This window comes from Dermacentor variabilis, chromosome 4 (genome assembly GCF_050947875.1).
Source record: "Dermacentor variabilis isolate Ectoservices chromosome 4, ASM5094787v1, whole genome shotgun sequence".
NCBI classification, from domain to species: Eukaryota; Metazoa; Arthropoda; class Arachnida; order Ixodida; family Ixodidae; genus Dermacentor; species Dermacentor variabilis.
In genome coordinates, this window is record NC_134571.1 from 203,202,527 (window position 1) to 203,218,021 (window position 15,495).

At 47.2% G+C, this 15,495-nt stretch overlaps 1 non-coding gene across 1 annotated transcript; it reads left to right on the plus strand.

Annotated features, from left to right (window-relative positions):
* Positions 1 to 2,192: 2,192 nt before the first annotated feature.
* Positions 2,193 to 2,267, plus strand: TRNAS-GGA (transfer RNA serine (anticodon GGA)). The gene has a single exon. It is a non-coding gene; the product is annotated as a tRNA-Ser (tRNA).
* Positions 2,268 to 15,495: the final 13,228 nt, after the last annotated feature.

Genomic DNA, 15,495 nt, shown 5'->3' on the forward strand with positions numbered 1-15,495 from the left:
CCAACATGCTATGCCTGCGGTACACCGCGACATGTAGCGCGCTTCTGCCGCCGGCGCTTGCCGGCCTTCATGGGCACTGCGCGACCACCCAGCTCCGGCTTCCGACCATTCAGTATGCCTCAGCGACCACCACCGGAAGCCTACGCTGCTGATGACATACAAGTACCGCAGTCACAGCGCTACAGTACTCGTCGCTCGCCTTCCCCACCGTGCCTTCCCCTCGTCGGCGCTCACTCTCACCCATGCGTCGTAGGCCCAGTGCCAGTACTACTGAGGCGGAAAACAGATTTCCGCAGTTCGTGAGGCACGAACTGCGTCATCGTCGGAAAATCAAAGTCCTCGTATTGCCCCCGCTAACGTTATTGAAGTGTCCGTTCATGGCATCAAATGTCTTGCGCTCGTCGATACAGGTGTTGCTGTATCCGTGATTAGTGAGAAACTTTGCCGTGAACTATATATATATATATATATATATATATATATATATATATATATATATATATATATATATATATATATGTGTGTGTGTGTGTGTGTGTGTGTGTGTGTGTAATTGAAAGAGCCGGGACATCCTTCTGTCAGTGCTTTGTATATTTCACAGACATAGACTTTATGGGAACTCGGGTATCGGAGTTCGCAGTCGAAGAAGTGGAGGTCAAAGTAACTTATGAGCGCGAGCGCTCGTTCGAAGAAAGTCTGGGCGCGCTCGTCCGCGGCTGGCCAGGACTGGGGCCTGCCGGCGTGGACTGGAGAACCGCGCCGTTCCCATAACCTATATACCAATCACACATAGGAAACCGTGGGGGCGCGAAAATTTATTTGAATTTGCATTAATTTCTTGCAAGTATATAAAATCTCAAGATGATGCAGGGACAAAAGGTAATGAGCACCTCATAGAGGTCCCGGATCCTGTCCAACAGCAGAAGTGCGGCGCACATAAAAAGTGCACATCTGCTACAAACACTTTTAATAATTAAACTAAAAATTGTGCTTGGTATTAAATCAATAGCGTAACTGTATTGCTAGTTTAGGTAATAGTATTGTCGAGATTATACGCAACGAATTATAATCAACATGAATTACTTGGAATATATTCGCAACAACAAAAAAGACGAGCAGATGTGTGCGACCTTGGTGAATTCCAACCCGATGTCCAGCGAAGCTGTTTCTTTCGAACAGGTGCCATAAACGTTTCAGTTTCTGGCAGTTATATCGCATACTTTAAGAAGCTTCCCGTATATATAAGATTGCGCCATTTGAAAACTTGCCCGCATGTTATCCTTTCGAGCACTTCTTGTTGGGAATACTTAAATAGCCATTAATTCATCAACACAAATTTTACTTCGCCATGACCTTTACCACGGGGTCCTCCCTCTCTCCCTGCCCCCTTCCCCTCTCAATTTCAGCTAGATTTGATATCGGCTGAGTTTACTTCAAGCTACACGTGCCATAAAAAAATTCCCGCTCTGAGGCTCCAGTATTCTGCCACCTCTGGCTCGGTGCGGGATTTACGAAGGCCTATTCGTTCCGCATCGGGATGGGGGATACGCCCAGGTGCGACTCTTGTAGAACCACAGAAACGATCGAACGCATCCTATGTATCTGTCCCAAATACAACGTCGAGGGCGAAGTTCTCCGGACAGCATTGAACCAGTTAGGCTCTAGCCCATTTCCCGCAATGAAGATCCTTCGACCGTGGCCATTCTCGTCGATGGCAGAGAAAGCTGCGAGAGCGCTCTTGAAATACCTCAAGTCAGCAGGTCTTGGGAACCGCGTGTAGACTCGGTGCGAACCTTCAACTGTGTGCAAAACTGTGCTCTCTCTATCTCTTCATCCCCATACCCCCTTTCCTCAGTGCAGGGTAGCAAACCGGACGTGCGTCTGGTTAACTTCCTTGCCTTTCCTGTCTTTTATTTCTCCCCCTCTCTCTCTCTTGACAGTTCTCCCCGGGAAACGGAATAAATTAGGACCAGGACGAACCAGGACGAATTTTTCTTCAACTATGAGGCTTTTCTTTCGAGGAATCCGTAAGGGTTTCCTTTGTAGCAATTGCTACGAACGAGTGGATGTCTGATTTTCCCTTTATTCATTACTTCTCTCCACTTTGCGATTTCCGCAAAACTACTACGTCAAACTCTTGCCTTTGCTTCGTGTTGTCGACAAATTCGATTTCGCCCTGCCATCTGCTAGCCGCCTGGTTAGCTCAGTTGGTAGAGCGGCTGCCCCGGAAAGGCGGTGGTCCCGGGTTCGAGTCCCGGACCAGGACGAATTTTTCTTCAACTATGAGGCTTTTTTTTCGAGGAACCCGTATGGGTTTCCTTTGCGGCAACTGCTACGAACGAGTGGATGTCCGACTTTCCCTTTATTCATTACTTCTCTCCACCTTGCGGGTTTCCGCAGAACTACTCAGTCAACTGACGTTCTTGTCACCGATAAAGCAAGCATTGCTGAACATTTTAATACATATTTTTACAGTGTTGTTTTTTTAAATCCAACTCCCAAATACGGCAAACAGCTCCATCATGTCCTCCCGAACCAAGCATTGTATCTTCTGCAGGCGTGTTATGCACGTTGTTAAATTTGAAAACAAAAGTGTCTCCAGGTCCTGACGGGATTTCAAATAAGTTCTTGCAGCGTTATAGTGAAATGATATCCAAATTTCTTGTCATAATTTTCCGTGAAAGCCTATCAACTAGCAGCGTTCCTTCGAATTGGAGAGTTGCGCGTATTGTGTTAATACTTAAGAAAGTACCGCATCATATGTTACAAATTTTTGTCCAATATCGCTTACATCTTCTTCTTGGAAACTTCTTGAGCACATTGTAGCCACATATATAACGACCTTTCTAAGTGACAGAGACATTCTATCTTCATTTCAGCACGGATTTAGAAAGGGACGTTCAACAGTCACCCAACTAACATGTATAGTTCATAGTTTTGCTGACACACTAAACGGGTCCGGATACCCGCCGTGGTTGCTCAGTGGCTATGGTGTTGGGCTGCTGAGCACGAGGTCGCGGGATCGAATCCCGGCCACGGCGGCCGCATTTCGATGGGGGCGAAATGCGAAAACACCCGTGTACTTAGATTTAGGTGCACGTTAAAGAAACCCCTAGGTCGAAATTTCCGGAGTCCTCCACTACGGCGTGCCTCATAATCAGAAAGTGGTTTTGGCACGTAAAACCCCATAATTTAATTTTTTTTAAACGGGTCGGGGCAGATTGACGTTATTTTTCTAGATTTTCAGAAAGCCTTGGACCTTGTTCCACGTGAATAACTAATATGTAAGCTTGAATCTACTGGGCTTCCTTCTTTCATAATTAATTGGGTGTCTGCTTACCTTTCTAACCACACACAGTTCGTCAGTATAGGTGTTGGGCTGCTGAGCACGAGGTCGCGGGATCGAATCCCGGCCACGGCGGCCGCATTTCGATGGGGGCGAAATGCGAAAACACCCGTCTGCTTAGATTTAGGTTTTGACCACCCCAGGTGGTCAAAATTTCCGGAGTCCTCCACTACGGCGTGCCTCATAATCAGAAAGTGGTTTTGGCACGTAAAACCCCAAATATCATTATTCCTCAGTATTTGTTCTCATTGTTCCAGCCACCTCCCAGTGACTTCTGGTGCACCGCAGGGACGTGTGCTCGGACCATTATTCTTCTTAATATACATAAATTACATCGTTTATATGATTAGTCAACCAGTGGAGATTAAGCTTTTTGTCGACGACAGTCTATTGTTTAATGATATTAGGTCTTCTTAAGATGGAAGTCATTCTTAATTCTAACCTTTGGAACATTCATTCTTGGCGCAATCGATGGGACATGAAGTTTAACAATGACAAAACAGTCTTCATGAAAGTTACCAATAAAGAGAGTAGCGTACCACTTTCATATAACCTTTCATCTCACCCTTTCCAGGAAGCTAATGAATACACTTACCTAGGTGTTACTATAACCAATAATCTTAGTTGAAACAAACATATATCAAACACATGCCCATCAGCTTTTAAGAAACTTTGCTTCCTCAGGCACAAAAAATAAAAGCTGCCCCTACTAGCGCAAACCTCTTATCCTACACCTAAATCATCAGACCTAAACTCGAATATGCATGTACTGTCTGGGACCCTTACGCAAAACATAACAATGAGGCGTTAGAAATCATCCAGCGAAAATCTGTTCGACCTATCTTTAACAAATACCGCTCTACTGACTCCCTCACCGCTCTCGTGGCACAACATAACATACAGACACTGGAAATACGAAGGAAAATTCAAAGATTGAAGTTACTTTTCTTTATCAAAAATAACAAGCTCTCCATGAGTCCTGGTCCATTTATTAAGTCTACCGCAATACGCCTAACAAGAAATCATCAAGCGGAATCCCTAACACCGTACCACGCTAGAGTCAATGATTTTAAATACTCTTTCTTTCCGTGCACAATAACTCAATGGAATTTACTCCCGACTGATCTACTAACCATTATTTATGCATTTGACAAAATTACTTATTGACAGTTGCAGAGTTATTGTATTGTGTTCCTGCTATGTGTCAATGTTTATGTGTTATCTTTACTGCAATGTAATTTGCTGTGCTTCTTGCAGTTGTTATTGTCGTTATCTTTTTGTTTTAGCCCTCCTGCTAGGACCCGTTTAGGGTCTGCAGTGAGCTGTAAATAAATAAAAAATGCCTCCACTCCTTTTCAACCTGGTCATGCTGGGTCTCCCCAGTACGGGAAATCGAAGGAATCCACCACGCTATATACGCAGACGATATAACGATCTTGGCGGACCGCGGCAGTGACGGCCAAATTGAGAACGCACTACAAACGGCCATTCGCAAACTCGAAGAGTACTTCCAAGAAACGGGACTCAAATGCTCCTCGAGCAAATCCAAACTGCTCCTTTACCGGCCCACGCGCAGAGGCATGTCACCAAAGAGCTACACAGAACCCCGGGAGTACGAGGAAATCGGCCTGTAGACCCAAGACGGAAACTCAATCCCCAAAGCTAACAAGATCAAAATCCTCGGAATGATCATCGAGGTTAACGGAGCTAACGGCGACACCGTGAGGAAGATGGAAAGCAAAGCCACCAGCGCCACGAGACTCATAAACAGGATAACCAACAGACACGCGGGCACGAAGGAAGAAAACGTTATTCGACTGATCCAGTCCTTCATTGTCAGCCACATTGCCTACATAGCCACATACCACAAGTGGTACGTCGCGGAAAAGTACACGATCAACACGCTCATCAGGAAAATGTACAAGATAGCCCTGGTCCTCCCGGAATGAACGATCGCCAAGTCCTGGCCCAGCTGGGCATACACAACACCCTGGAAGAAATAGCCAAAGCACAAGGCCTCTCACAGCTCGATGGCCTGTCGCCCACCACGACGGTAAGGCACATTATGAACAAGCTCGGCATAACAGACCACAACCAGCATGCTCAGCAAATGCAAATCCCCAACAAAATTAGAGGCATCGTTACGGTCGCAAACATCCCAAGAAACGCCCACCCCGATTACAACCGAGGCAGAAGAAAGGCAAGAGCCGAGTCTCTGCTCCGTTCGCTCAGCAAAGAGTGAAACGCGTGCTTTGTCGACGCAGCCGAATATCTGCGGCCACAAATATACAGCCGTAGTGATACACATAGACTACAAAATCAGAATCGCATGCAGTGTATACACCAAACACTCGGAAATAGCGAAGGAAGTAGCGATCGCACTGGCCCTCAAAGAACAGGAATACGAAATCGTACTAAGCGACTCGCAAACGGCTATAAAAAACTACGCCAAAGTTAGAATTTCCAAGGAAGCCCTGGCCATTCTGGCCCAATCGGGCAGATCCAAAACCGCGAGCTCGATGATCGAATGATTCCTCGCGCACGTCAGCACGGAAGGCGACGCGGTCCCGAACCTAAACGAGACGGCGCGCCGGACGGCGCGAGACACGACCCACCGCGCCGAACATGACAACGCCCCTGGTACGATTGCGAACGCTTCTCGCGCAGAATGAGACAGGTTCAATAAATACAATGCCATAACCAGTGCACATCTAAACGCCAGTAGGATATACTCACCGCCTAGTCTCAATTTGAACAGGAGACAGGCCGTCACCTGAAGACAGCTCCAGACGAACATCTTCCCTAACCCATTCCATCTGAAACGTATCTTCCCAGATAAGCATAAGGACCACACGTGCATATTCTGCCATAAAGAACAAGCAACAGTCAACCACATGCCGTGGGAGTGCAATGTGGTTATAGGAAGGATGGCAGTTCCTCCTGAGACCCTGACATCGAGGTGGGCCGCCGCTCTTCGCAGCTTAGATCTCGGTGTCCAGACGTGGGCAGTGCAGCAAGCCCGTGAGGCGGTGTTCAGACAGGGCCTTGTCTACTCGAAGCAGCGAATAATACTTGCACAAGAAATCGAGATGGAAAACCGACTAAATAATAAAAATTCACCCATTATGTTTCTAACTAATTACATTACGGCTTATGTTGCAATTTACAAATTCTAGCAGTGGAGATCGCAAAGCGGATGCACTTTGAAAGAATTTTCAAGGTGACACCAGTTTTGAAATTTAAATTCCCGAACATTGCGGAGAAATGCATTGGCTGTCCAGTTAATTTTTAACAAAACATCGTTTCATGCACTCAAGCACACAAGTAATGGAACGCCAATGCATTTTTCCCCAATTTTCGGGAATTTATATCTCGAGACTGGTGGCGTCCTGAGAATTCGTTCCAAGTGGATCCGCCTTGCGAAGTCCACTGCTAGAATTTGTAAATTGCAATATGGGTCATAATATATTTGGCTAAAACTTAATAAGTGAACTCTTCTTAATTAGTCGATTTCGCATTTCATTTTTGTGCAAGTAGTATCCACCGCTTCGAGCAGACCGGCTCATAAACTAGAGTTGTGATATTTTTCATAGGCAACCTTCAAAAAATATCGAAATTCTTCGCTGGAACACCCTGTATATGGCTCGTCACTCAGCACGTTGCTTGGAAGTTCGAATATATATAAGAACTGTGCCCCACATATTTTACCGATAATACCGAGGCAAAAGAATTAATGCGTCAATAACACACAAAAATGGTAGAAAGTGACTATTGGTTCAGCAAACGTTTTCAGAGCACATAAGCAACCTAAACAGTGCAAATGCTAGGTACAACCTAACCAAAAAGTGGCCATAATTTTTTTTCTTTTCAAAATACGAAATATCTGCTGTTCTTGCTCCTTGCTGGAAACAAGTAATAGTCTAGCTCTGATTTATGAACAACCTGAAAATGTGTCACCTGAGGCTCACATGACTTTAGGAAAGATTTTTTACTGTTCCATTAATGTTGGCATGGTTCTGCTGGTTAGACCAAAGTCATTTTCACGAGAATATGTATAATAAGTCATGATTGCACAATGAAATTGGACAGGTAAACCTGTGCCAGGTTTGATTAGATTTTTGACGGTGATAAGGTACTGAGACTGCAGCGCTATGTAAGCTATCTCTGGACAGATATTACATAGCTCCAGCACTTTATAATCTAAATAGTTGCCGCACTTGGTAATCCAATTGTTTCATGCCATAAGGAACACCAGTCTTTGGGCGGTGCTGAGTATGATACTGTATCCGGACCTCCCCCTCACCCGCAGGTTAAATCTAGCAGGCCTATTCGAATGCAGATATAGTGGTCCCAAAAAAGTGGACGTGATGCAAGCTGCACAAGCTCACACTTGTTAGGGCGGGAACTGCTAGCGCCAGGCGTTCTCTGCAACGTGAGCGTGTACGGTGAATCCCGCGCGTGTACCGCTACAGGGCCTCCCGATAAGACACAAAAGACAATCCTCGCTGTCCAAGCAGAGGATGCGCACTAAAGATAAAGCATCAATTATGTGGTCACTCTAGTCAGAAAGAAAATGTAGCTTGAGCTGTAGTTTTGTTGGACTTTCCAGCGTGCAGTCGAAAGTCGACGACTGGGATTGGGAGAAGACCACCTTCATTACACCGGACGGCCTTTATGAGTTCAAGGTCATGCTATTCAGTCTTTGCTCATCGCCTGCAATGTTCCAGAGCGTCATAGACATGGTGTTAGCAGGGTTGAAGTGGCAGACCTGTCTCATCTACTTAGATGGCGTCGTTGCCTTAGCCGGGAATTTCGATGATCACCCCAGGCGTCTTGGATAGTACTAGACGCCACCAAGTCATCTGGTCTCACACTGGATCCAGAAAAGTACCGCTTCACTTAAGACGAGCTTCTGTTCTTGTGCCACGTCATGAGGAAACATGGAGTACGTTCTCATACGCAGAAGACATCTGTCATCGTGAACTTCCCACAGACAACAAGAGAGTGCGCAGATTTCTTGACTTGTGTGCCTGTTGCAGACGCTTCGTCAAGAACTTTTCGTGCATCGCTGGGCCATTACCTGCTCTCACGAAATGAGACGTCGATTTCAAGTGGCAAGTCCCGCAAGCCGAAGCCTTCCGAGAGCTTAAAGAGCGCCAGCAGTCACCACCATTGCTTGCCAGTTTCGACGAAGGCGCGGACACCGAAATCCCCACGGATGCAAGTAGCCTATAAGCTTCAACGCCGCCTTAGAGCAAAGGAAAGACGGATTTAAAATAGTCATTGCTTACGCTTGTCGGTCGCTGTCAAAAGCACAAGCCAATTATTCTATGGCGGAAAAATAGTGCATTGCCATCATTTGGGCTAGCATGAAATTCCGGCCATACCTTTCTGGCAGGCCATTTAAAATCGTAAGCGAGCACCCCGCCTTGTGTTGGATGGAAAATTTAAAGGACCCTTCCGGACGCCTCACACTATGGAAGCTGAGACTCCACGAATTTTACGCAACTGTGGTTTACAAATACCTACGGAAGCCCTCTGACGCCGACTGCCTATCATGTGGCTCCCATACACCCGCCGCCGCAAGGCGACGAGGATGACGACGCCTTCATAGAAACAATAAGCGCGGACGACTTCGCTGAACGGCAACGAACACACGCGGAGCTAAAAAACCTTGTCGAGAATTTGGAAGGCAACACTAACGTTATACCTAGGGTATTTAGAGGTATTTAGATGAGGATTGCCTTCGTTTTCCCTGCAAAAGAACGTAATCATAAAGAAGAACTTCTCACCAGTCCGCGTCAACTACCTTCTTGTTGTTCCTCCAGCCCTGCGTCCGGAAGTAATGCACGCCCTACATGACGATCCGACCACTAGGGACTTGGGTTTCTCCCGGATGCTATTGAGGATACGGGAAAGGTATTGCTCACTTCGCCTGACCGCCGACGTCGCACGTTAGGTAAAGACATGCCGAGACTGTCAACGACACCGCTGGCAAGACCACCGGGATTACTACAGCCGATTGAGCCTCCTTGCCGACCATTTCAGCCGATAGGGATGGATTTTGGGGATCCTGTCCGACGTTAACATCTGCAAATAAGTGGATCGTCGTGGCTACCAACTACCTCACCCGCTACGCCGAAACGAATGCTCTGCCTGAAGATAGTGCGGGCGAAGCTGATAAATTCTTCGTCGAGAACATCCTACTGCGAAATGGTGCCCCAGAAATCCTTACCACAGAAAGAGGAAGGGCCTACTCTGCAGAGCTCACCCAAGCTATTTTTGCAAAACAGCCAGAGAAGCCACAGAATTGCCTACCACCTGCAGATCGCGATCTTACGGAGCTACAGAACGAGACCCTCGCCTACAGGCTTGCAACGTAAGTCGACGTCGAGCACAACACATGGAATGCCGTGTTGCCGTACGTAACCTTTGCTTACGACACGGTGGTGCAAGTAACAACGGAGGTCGCGCCGTTCAAGTTGGTTTATGGAAGAAACCCAGCGACGGCCCTCGGCGCCTTGCTGCTGCAAGTCACCGACGAAGAGAATCTCGACGTCGCCGCCTATCTCCAGCGCGCCAAAGAAGCCCAACTCCGCGCACGCCTGCGCCTCAAGAACCAGCAGAGGACCAACAGCCGACACAACAATCTTCGATCACGATAAGTGGAATACGAACTTGGTGACCATGTTTAGGTTTGGACCCTGATACACCGACGAGGAATGAGCGCGAAACTATTACGACGATATATCAGACCCTACAAGATCAGCCGACCTATTGGCGCACTGGATTATCAGGTTGTGCAAGATTGCATCTCGCAATCACAGTGCCGTGGCGCACGACTTGAAGTCGTCCACGTGGTGCTTCTTAAGCCTTTCTGCGTCCGCTCACCAACTTAGGTACTTTCTTTGTTGCTGTTGTTGTGTTATCTTTATTATGCGTGGTTTTATTTTATTTTTGGTGATTGTATCACCGGGCCAACGCTTTTAAGGGGGAGGTATTGACATGTCTACTTCTCTGTCTTTCTCGGCTGATCGCTTTTCACCGTCTAACAAATGTTATCGCTTAACACACGACCTGGCCACATGTATCGCATGTTTTAGGAATGTTATCGATGGTTGTGTCCACTGTCGTCAGTGGACCTTGTGTAATCTGATTGTACGCGTGACGCGAATTGTTTAGCACTTTCTAGAAGGCACGCATGTACGAGCGATTACTCTCGAACATCCGATGACTCATGTATCAAAGTCGACGCGCTTGACCCGCTAATGAAATTTTTGACGATGGCCGACTGGTTTTCCCCGCTATCGTTGTGCTTTGAGTGTAACTTGTTTTTCTGAGCACAGGTTCGCCCAAAAGAGAGTTAGTTTCGCCATTTGCAGTTTTTCTATTGTGCTCTTCACCGCCCCTGCCACGTAACATTATACAGTCTAGCGACCGGCCCAGTCCGCGTGTCCGGCGGCGCTCGGTGCGCTTCAGCGCCAATGACATAGGAATAGAAGACGTCATATCTCACGACAGAGCAACTAAACCGGAGTGCATCGTGCGCTAACTCTAGCTCTAGACGGTAACATGCTCTCCTACAGTTTGGCTTCATTGTAGCGAGCCTGCTGAAGTTGCGCCTTCGCCAAACCCAAAAACGTCAGCTCGCATCGCAAGTGTGCACATACTTTGCCTCAATTACTTCTCACTGTGCTCCTGCAGGCCACCTTCAACGTGCAGCACTATGCAGGGGGAAACTTTTGTCGGTGCTGGCGTCGCCGCCGTGACGTATCGGCTTCGCTAGCCGCGCTGCCTGGAAAGCTTGAAACGCCGTACGCGAAAAACCATAAGAAACGAGCGTGGCACTGCTGTGTTGGCAACTGACCGGACATGTGATCACGTGGACTTAAAAATCGGTGACGTTGAGGACGCGCTTGTTGGACAGCGAGTTGCAAATTTTGTTTGCTAGCCGCAAGCATGTGACACCATGTCCGCGGCGTCATGCAGGACAGTGGCCGTCGTCATCGTCAAGTGACGCCCACAACATTGTGAAAGCTGGAATCGCTGCCATAGTGCAGATGTAGCGAGCCATATTTAGTCTGGCCCCTGCAGAGCAGCCGGTCGGAAATTGACAAGCTTGTAAGAAGGGGAAGATGGAAACTTGTGCATTGGCCACCCAAAAAATGAACTTTGAGCCAGTGTAGAGGAAAAAAACCAGATGAGAGGGTGGGGAGGGGCAAATTCGGCTGCTCTTTCCTCCATGCAGTGCAATTATTCCGACCATTGTTGTAAGCAATGTTGGCCAACTGTTGCCGGCGTCCCGCATGCGAAAACCAGTGATATAGCTACTGCTTTGCCATCTCTTCGGTACGCTGGAGAGTGCTGCACCCTGCACGAAAGTGTATACTATAGACGTTACTGTTATACTTCTACTCCGCCCCCCCCCCCCCACAGTGTGAAGACTATACTGCTACGCAGGGTACGATTTCACGTGCCATCCTTACAACGCGTGCGCTTGGACTTCCCGCATACGACTTAGGGTTCGGTACTCATGGAACAACACTGCGAGCAAGTAAGCGGCTCTGGAGAGATCCGGCAACATACATGCGCCATCGCTGCATTTAGGTACACACGGACAAATTCGTATCGTCGCCAGGAAGTACAAAACAAATTTCTTTGTGCAGCGTTTCTTTGTTGGATCAAAGCGTCGTCACAGCGAGCGACAAAAGGTTCACGACGACGCGTCATCCACTCACGTACGGCTGAGATGACAACCCACCGATCGCGCCAGTATAGACCACCTCGCTGGCCGCCGCTACCGGCGGCGCTTGCGACCCGGCCGTAGCTCGTCAGCAGACGTTTATTGTTGTCTAGAAGAGCAAGTTCGTACAAATGTTTTGTTCTTGAACAAATTAATTAAATTCTTGTTGTTGTGATGTCACTGATAGGAAGAGCGAGCGTGTAAGCCGGGCGATCTGCTTCACCGAGACAATCGGCGTGCGCTCTCTGTCCCCGAGGCGAAGTGCCCTTGCAAACGCGGCTCCCGGTCATGACGGTGCTTTAGTACGGCCGGCGCTGCTGCGCACTTTCAAACATAACTTTATTCAATCAATTACAATTTCTTGTCGCAAGCAAACTGTACTCGAGTTTTGTGTCTTCACAAGCGGCGACAGATGTGAGCTCTCTCACCTGTGATGACGGACCCTCGAAAAGCCAGCTGGCCGCCTGCGCCGGCTGTGTTGCAGGTCCGACTCAGTTTGAGAGAGTTGGTTGCTCGCACGGCATCTGATACGATGGTGCATTCTGTCGGAACATGGAAATGGCTCGGCGTGCTAGTTAGTACTAGTTTGACGCCAGATGGGTCACCCGATCGTACCACGTGTCTCATGGATGCAGACAACTAGCCCGAGATCTAAGCGAGGATGGAAGAGGCGAACCAGCGTCTCGTTGTGCTCCGCGCAAGTACCCCAATGAATGACGTCGCAAATATTCGCGGAGCCGGTAAAGCATCACAGAGAGCTCGAGAAGCCTCTAAATGCGTCATATTCATGACGACGCCGCGGTTTGCTGCCCACTCTGACCCGCTGCTACGTTGATTTTAAACCCTGAAAAATGAATATCTTCAGGGCAAGGTTCGTGATTAATACTCGGTGTGAGGTACGTGTGTATGCAGAATTGAACAACACAAATATGTCGACTTTGAAATTTTGGTGTCAGTGGTCCTTCAAAAGTTCAGCATGGGGAAAACGTGTAAGCAGCCGATATCAAAAGAACGTCGAACTCTACAAAGGCATGACGTTCATTAAATTATTAGTCGCGAATAAGGTGTCACATATCCCGGCTAGTGGAGAAAAATGGCTGTTTGCCTTGGCGAGGTACTTCTTATATCGCGGTATTCAATTTTTTCTTTGGTTTCATAGGTCAAAGTGTATCGGCGTGTCCAGATAAAAAATATGTTATTCATTAGAAGGAATGAATATTGGCTAATTTATGTGCCTCATCACTATGTTGAGTTAGCTGAGAGCGCTGGAACAGGCGAGAACGCAAGTGTTAGTTCTTGTCTGTTTTGTGGTAAAATGTCACTAAAGACTAAATGAACCATCCCGGGCTTCCATACCCGGAGAGGTGCTTCATGGTGTTTTTTTCCGCATCAATATGCCGATCATGTTGTGTTATCTACATCTGCTATACCTTTCAAGCCCAGCTAACGACTGTGGCGTCGAGTTTTGATGGCTAGCCGCATCTCTCCGTTTATTATATGATTAATTCATTCTTTGATTCATTTGTTCCTCGACATGCCCATAAGTCTAACAACGAAAGCGTTTTCTGCCAGCCGCCCTCACTTGAGTGCCGCTGTCACTGTAGAAGATATAACACAAGTAAAACCAGCAATCTCAGGTTTTGCCGCAAAAATACATCGCCGTTGAGCACTTGTGGTTTGTGCACTCATCACATAGTATAGGGCAAGGCAAATGCACAATTATTCTCCATTTTCAACCAGAACTATATTCTACCTTTGTGCACTGGGATCAAGTGTCGAATCCTCAAGCGCTTTCATATAATCTTGTGTCACGCTGGAATTTACATTCGTTTTATTCTTGTATCGAAATTGGACCTCTTCAATTTCTTGAGCGCTTTGCAGGTTGTCGGGCCCGCAGATGAGGACATATAACGTTCTCGAAACTACTGCGTACGGAGGATCTGCGAAGTCTGCGCCTTGCCACTTCATATAATGTATGTATGCAATGCACTCTCATGCGTTAAGAACGTTTCTTGTGCAGTTGTCATAGCAGCAGGGATGCTAGCACTCTTACACAGCATTTTAATGCTTCCTAGGAAAAAATTATGCGTGGTTCTGTTATCGCAAACACCAGAGACCAGCGGAGCTGGGGGAAGGCCAGTACGGCAGTGCCATTTTTTGCACTGCGAAAAACAGGCCTGCCGAAGCGAGGGCACGGGTTTTTATCGAAGAGCAATGACGTCACGCCACCTATGTTCCCGCCGCGCCGCTCCTTCTCCCCCGCTAGGCGGCAGCGAACCTTGACGCGTCTCTATGTTGCGCTATGCTATATTTATGCTGTCCTTTCAATCTCTCTCAGCTCTCTCTCTCTCCTCCAGTTCGGCGAAGCTGCGGACGTCAAGAGAAACCCAGCGAGCTTCTAACAGCTCCAGTGTAAAACTTATTTGATACTGTCATCTGGAAAATGCTTGCATTGTTGCAAAACTTTGTGTAAAAAATTACTGTCGCAAACATGCGGTGAAATTCATTGGCTTACCGACTTTCATTTTCCAACAAAACGCTCCCTGCATTCTTCAGACCTGAATTTTATGAAAGGCGGAACTCCAATTTATTCTGGATGAACATTCTTAAGCTAGTGCTAGTGTCGACACATACGAAGTACGATAGGAGGACGGCAACCGCTAACCTCCACCAGAATGTTACGTGTGAATAGACACAGACGAAAGAAGCTATTTACAGGCTATTTACTTTGGAGCCAGACAGCCAGGCTGACATTCGCTCGCGCCAAGGGCACAGACCCACTTCGTCGTTCTCGCGGCGGCTCGTCTCTTGAGCATCTCGCGGATAATATCTTAATACAATGTATACTAAATGCATTGATTATTGGCCTGACTGAACCCGAGAATCGCAACATCCGCACAAAAGCAATTACCAGTGCAAGTTTGTGCGACCTCACAGAATGAAAACAGAGCCAATAAACGCACTAAAATCGATTGCCACCGCTACCTGCAACTACAGAGCAGGCTTCAATTCCTTCTATAGACAGTTAGTGGAGAGCTGCGTCTTGTATCAATTTCTTCCATCACTTGCTGGCGCATGCTATTTCATTTATTTATATGATTGAACTAAGAACTAACATGTACTAATATGAAGCAATTGTTGTATTGCTCTTTTCGCGACAGCACGCTAGCGACCCAATCTGCTGCAGTGCCAACGTCATGCGAATGTCATTATGATGCAGTAGTCTCTAGTATCATAGCTGTTAAGCGCATTGTCGATTTATCCCACCCTCCAGAGATAACTAGTTTGGCAATCCATACTATGCTGGTCACAAGATGGGATCCAGCGCATTGTCAAGTGTCCGCAATAAACAGCTATTACTCTTGCACTCAGGAAAAATTTTTTTCTTGCATTCAAAGCATAGGCA